General features: G+C 46.6%; 1 long non-coding RNA gene across 1 annotated transcript; it reads left to right on the forward strand.

Annotated features, from left to right (window-relative positions):
• The first annotated feature begins 128 nt into the window (after window positions 1–128).
• LOC125615551 lies at window positions 129–4,965 on the forward strand. Its single transcript, XR_007346161.1, has 3 exons — window positions 129–470; window positions 1,634–1,731; window positions 2,148–4,965. It is a non-coding gene; the product is annotated as an uncharacterized LOC125615551 (long non-coding RNA).
• The last annotated feature ends 1,035 nt before the right edge of the window (window positions 4,966–6,000 follow it).

A 6,000-nucleotide genomic window follows, 5' to 3' on the forward strand; every position in this document is an offset into this window, starting at 1 on the left:
TCCTTGCAAGGACGTGTAACCTGGAGTGACTCACCAGGAGAGAAACTGGGGTCCAGATAGGAAAGACATTCGCCCTAGACTGCTCAGCCACTACTCACGGAGCAGGGCTTTGAACTTGTGCCCTGAGGCTCCTGGGCCAGCTCTGTCTCAGCACCCTGTTCAGTCTGCCCATTGAACTCACTCCTAATCAGGAAAGTTGCTGGTGCCGTAGAAAACTGCGCTGACCTGCAGTGGACGGCTCGTCCTTCCCATCAGTCCAGGGGAGCAAACCTGCAGGCTTTCACGGCCACCCATGAGACAGAAATCTAGCTTTCAAAATTTCTGCTGAAGATTCTTTCAAGTTCCATCTTTCTGGCTGTAAGATCATTTGTAATGAAGCATTTACCTCCTGAGAGGTGCGGTGCCTGTGGAGCACAGCACACCGTGTCTTTCCTGTGGACTCCCAGATCTCCAGGGGACAGGGACGACAGGTGGGCCAATCACAGTGGCAGGTACAAAGTTTTGCCTTGGATAATGAAATGAAAGAATTGGTATCACTAGCATCGTCTTTGGTACTGGATGGCAATTTCCCAAAGCACAGAGCTCTTCAATCAATCCTATTGCCATTTTTAAAAATAAAAAAAAAACCCTTATGTTATTTCTTTCTACTAAATCTTTCAGTGTATTCCTGACTCATTACAAATTTCTCACACCTGTTTTTGTACAATGGGGCTAACTCCAAGCTGGATGCCATTATCAATGCCGGTATCATGGAGCTGAGCCTTTGTGAAAATCACCTAAGTCGAAATCTCAGGTTTTTAACATTGGAAGAAGCCTCTTAGTTCAATGTATAAATAATCCAATCTCCTTGTTTACAAATGAGAAAGATCGAGGTCTCAAGAGAGGATTGTGCCCAAGGTCACCCAGCTACTTGAGGTTTTAAGAAGTATCTCTTGCATTCCTTTTATGTCTTTGCAGAGCAGATTAAAAAGAAAGATTTTCCCTCCCCCTTCTGTTTTCTCACCCTCCAAACATTCCAGATGAGGTTCTAGTTTGCAGCCGTAAATATGGCTTCACAAAGTACCACTATATACAATTTATCTCCTAACTTTTTGGGAGGAACAAAATGTATCATAACCTTTCCTTCTTTCTCACTTGTCAACTTTTGAGTGCACGGGTTGAACTGCCTGTTCTTTGCGCTGAGCTATGTGAAATGTCATGTGTTAACATCTAATTAGGAGATTTCAGAGAAGCAGTTCTTGCTAATGCAACAGGCTTCTGTGTCCCAGAGGTGCTGGAGGCGGCTGCTGCTCTTAGGCGTCAACAAAGCCCAACACAACTAGGGACATTGGCCCAGGGGTGGGAGGTTTCTGGAAGCAGCCAAGATCTTCTGGTGGGGCTGCCAAGTTGCTGTGTTGAGCAAACTGTGCGTGTGTCCAAGGTCCCTGGTAGCTCAACGCTGGCCCCAGCGCCCCTCGCAGACATCCTCTTGGTATAGACTGCTGGCACCCAGGAGGGGCAGCAGATACTTGCAGGAAGGGGCGGGGTGCTAAGGAAAAGAGACGGATGTGGTAGCTGCCATGCTGTCCCACGGGACCCCATCCACCCGGGTTGTCGAAATAGTATTTGACCGAATTTCATTCCATCTTAGCAGGAAAGAGCATGATAAATGAAACGGCGTGCGCTGGTGGAAAGGGGAAGCCGCTCACAGTCAGGGTCACCAGGAGATAAGAAGACCCACGTCCACTGCAGGTGACTCATGTGACTTGCCCCCACAGGGCAACCAGCATGTGACATAGCAAACTCTATCCAGTGCTTTCCAGAGAATTCAATATGTCGCCTTCATTGAAACTGATGGGGAGGTGGGACTTCTCACCACCCACTTAGGACATTTGGAATGAGCGGTGAGCTGCTCCTCCTAGCTTCAACACAGAGAGAAGCAATTAGTGACTCCATCACATCCTTATTTAGCACCAGCTCAGTATACGTGGGGCTGTGCTCAGAGGTATCGGGATGAAGGCCTGGACCCGTGTGTCTCTTGTAATTGATACAAATGCCCCATGGAGCACCTTCCTTGGACCAGGCAAAGGAGGCTATTTTCACATTACTATTTTGAGGTTGCCGCTTGGTAATTGCCACTTTTAATTCATTTTTTTTTTCCTTCACAGGGAATACAAAAACATCTAAACTCTTGTCACTGGTGTTTAATGAGAACTAATGGAAACTGGTGGCCATGCAGAACACAGAGGATATAATTGGTGCCACAATAACTGGGTGCTTCTCAAAGCCACACCGTGGGGACTTCCAGCTAAGGACAGAAGCTTTAAGAAAATGAGTTTTCCTCCAACCTCTCTCAGAGTCCCACTAGGAAGACAGTAAGGAATGAAAAATCACACTTCAACAAGACGGATTAAGAAAAAAGAGGAAAGAACAATATTTTGAAAGCTGAATAGAATATGGATGGCATAACTGGCGCGCTGGACAGAAGGCCACAGGAGAGTCTGTGATAAGCAAAGCCACAGATTAGGCTGAATGGGGTCACAGAGCCCCGGGCAGGCTCAGAAGTCCAGGCACAGGCCACTTCTGCAGGGTGTGGGCAGCACTGGAGATAGGAGGAGTGGTGAGGGGTGAGTTGGACCTTTGGATTGCTCATGGTATCTGGTGCTTCCAGCCACCATCCTTCCCCCTTGGCCATGACTGGAGGTTTACTCAAAAGAGGTTGACTGAGAGGGTCCGGGCTGGGGAACACTGGGCAGAGCTCAGGGTGCTGGTATCATCTGGAAACCTAGGAAACTACCAGGGCATCTGCCAACCACACAGTGGCATCACCAGCACCAGCTACCATCCTAGGATGCTGGCAGCCAGGCTCCTAGGGCACTGCTGGAGGAGAGGGGCTTCCTCCCTGGGTAAGCTGATTAGCCCAGGAGAAAGTGTCTACAGACGTGCGCTAAGCTAAATACTGTCCACATCCCTGAAACCTGGGAGATGGTAGGTTCCACAGCAAAGGGGAATTAAGGCGGGAGATGGAATTAAGGTTGTTAGCCGACTCTTACATAGGAAAAGCACCTGAGGTTATCCAGATGGGCTCATTGCAATTACCAGGGGGCTTAGAAATGGAAGAGAGGGACTGAGAAGGTCAGAGTCATGTGATGTGAGAATCTTGTGACACCTGCTGTGGTTTTGAAGATGGAGGAAAGGAGACAAAAGTCAAGGAATGTGGGAGGCTTGTAGAAGCTGGTGAAGGGAAGGACATGAGTTCTCTTCAGGAGGCCCCAGAACCTTAGGAACACAGCCCAGTCAGCATTCTAATTTTAGTCCAGTGAGACTGTATCAGACTTCTGACTTGTAGGACTCAACTGTAGGATGATATGATTTGTGCTGTTTTAAGGTATCAAGTTTGTGGAAATTTGTTACTGCTGCAATAGAAAGCCGATGCACTGAGAGGGACCCAGCAAAATGCATGATCACCCTACAGTGAACCTCAAAAGTTGAAAATCACATCTGTATACTCTGGGATACCATTAACATTTTAGGACTTCTCTTAAGTATTGACAGTCAAAGAGTAACAGATATTTGAACGAAATGCCCAATACAAAAGGCAAAGTTCAGAATTAATAAAAACAACAGAGAAAAGAAACCATGTAGGGAGCAGAGTTAAAAAAAAAAAAAAGAAAAAGAAAACCCTTCAGAGGTATAGAAGATATTGAACTTATGAAACAAGAACAGAGTGTTCTTAAAAAGGAATATTTGGAAAACTTAAAGAGCTCTTAGAATTGAAAAGAACCCACATCAAATATATTACATTAAAAAAATGAGAAATTAAGTTTAAAAAATTGAAAAACAAAACAAATTGTTTTAAGAAAAAAAAATAAGATTAGAGTATCTATGAAGGACATTCAAGAGGAGTCTCAGAGTAAAGTAAAAAAGTTATCAGATTGAAAGAGTCAATGTACCTTTATGAACACATAAATGATCTCGATTGACATATCACTTTTCCAAAGTCCAGTAATAAAGAGATGATCCTTAAAATGTCTAGAGAAGAAAATGTGGTTATTTACAAAGGATCAGACCTCCTATTGGCCTCAGAGGTCTCAAAAATATTGGAAGGAAGGAGATCAATGCCTTAACAATTCTGAAGAAAATAACTTCCATCTCAGAACTCCCATGCAGGCTCTCAAACAAGTCTGCCCGTGGGGTCAGCATTTTCAGGCATAAAAAAGTCTAAAATAATTTATATTTCTTAGGACTCTCTTGGAAGATATGGTGCTCCAAGATGAGGAGGAAGAAATAAGATGCTAGGAGCCAAGAAATAGGGTATCTAGGGAAGAGATCACTGAAGGGACTTGGGAGTGACTGCCACGTGGCAGGCCCCAGGAGCAGAGGGCTCCGGGAGGGGACCATCCAAGAAGGGATAATGGTGGTGGAAAGAACCTGCCGAGCCACTGACTGGGCTTGTGCTCAGAGCAGGTGTGCTGACCCCAAGGGTGTGGAGCCGACTTAGTTCTGAGCCCAGGCCCCAAACCAAGCAAACAGATAAAACAATTATTGCTCTGTAGATCACAGCAGAAAACCTCAATAAGAAAAGATGACTCTAACGCACCATGAGGTCTAATTATAAATAAATATCATCCTCACAGGAGAGATGCTGAATGCCGGTTTAATCCGGGTGGTGATATCCACTAGGTCATAGCTGTAAAGTAGCGGCACAGGGGAGGGTGGTATGTGTGCGGTCTAGCCTCCTGCCCTCCTGTCGGTGGGATCCACACCTGTGGATTCAACCAACCTTGAATCCAATAGATGTTTTTAACAACTGCACCTGTCCTGAACATCTGCAGCTTCACATCTTTGTCATTATCCCCTAAACAACACAACGTAACAACCATTTACATGACACTTACTCTGCGATAGATATTATAAGTAACTAAAGTGAAGGGGGATGTGTACGGGTTACATGCAAATACTTCACCACTTAGGACAGGTTCAAGGGGTCCCACAGGTGTTCCTGGGATTTCCAGGAGCCAATCCACCACAGCAGGTCTGCATGTTATTTGTGCATGTGGCAGAATATAATTTCTCTTCTCTATATTCTTTGTGAAGAGAGTTAATGGCACCTGTTGAGGGGTGGAACTGACCTCTCCCCACCCTCCAACAGAGCTGGCCTTCCAAGGGAGTTCAGAGTCCCCAGGAGCCAGTTCTGAGTCTGTGCACCTGTCCTCTGGCTCCTGCAACCCTGCTGCCCTCTGTGTGAGCAGGCCTGGCTGTGAGAGGACAGGGGACCCAGGAGCATGGCAAAGCCATCCCAACGGGGGCCACGTAGGTGGTCCAGCTCCACCTACTGCCACGGCTGCATGAATGAGCTCCACCGAGACCAAATTCAAGTTCACGTGGCTGATGGCAGGCTCATGAGGAAATGGCTTCTTTGAGCCCATAGGTTTGGGACTAGATCATTACACAGCACACACTAATTGAAGCTGTATGTGTGTAGAAGGTTTTAATAAGACAAATCTACTCTTTGTGTTCTATCGTGGGAAATCAATACATCAGTGTGAATCTGAGAAGTCGTGGAACAGAGCAGAAGCATGTTATAGAGACACGGGGAAAACGTGACCAACTTTTCAAGTGGATAATCCAGAGAGGATAAGCCGAGGGCCGGGAGGGACAGACGGTGGATGGCACGTCTTAGTGGAATGGTCTGATTTTTCTTTAATGAGGTACACATTTCATTAAGTGGAAAGCAGAAAGAAGAACAGCTTTCCAGCCATTGGTAGGCATCGGTGCCTGGCATCTGCCCACACCAGCAACGTTGTGTGCTTGACCAGGCCCTGGTGGCAGGGGATGTCCAGCTAAGACAGTGCCACAGCTGGCCCACATCTCCCTGTGGATCCGCATCCAGTCTCCATGCTGTGGTTAGAGCTCAGGGTAAACTGGGGCAAAAGTGCATGGGAAAGTGGACGCAGAGTCTTGGGTGCTATGGGTGATCTTCAGGCCAGCGTCTCCCCTCTGCTAGTGTCCAGGGAAGAC

The sequence above is a fragment of the Marmota marmota genome, unplaced genomic scaffold, assembly GCF_001458135.2.
Source record: "Marmota marmota marmota unplaced genomic scaffold, marMar, whole genome shotgun sequence".
Lineage (NCBI taxonomy): Eukaryota > Metazoa > Chordata > Mammalia > Rodentia > Sciuridae > Marmota > Marmota marmota.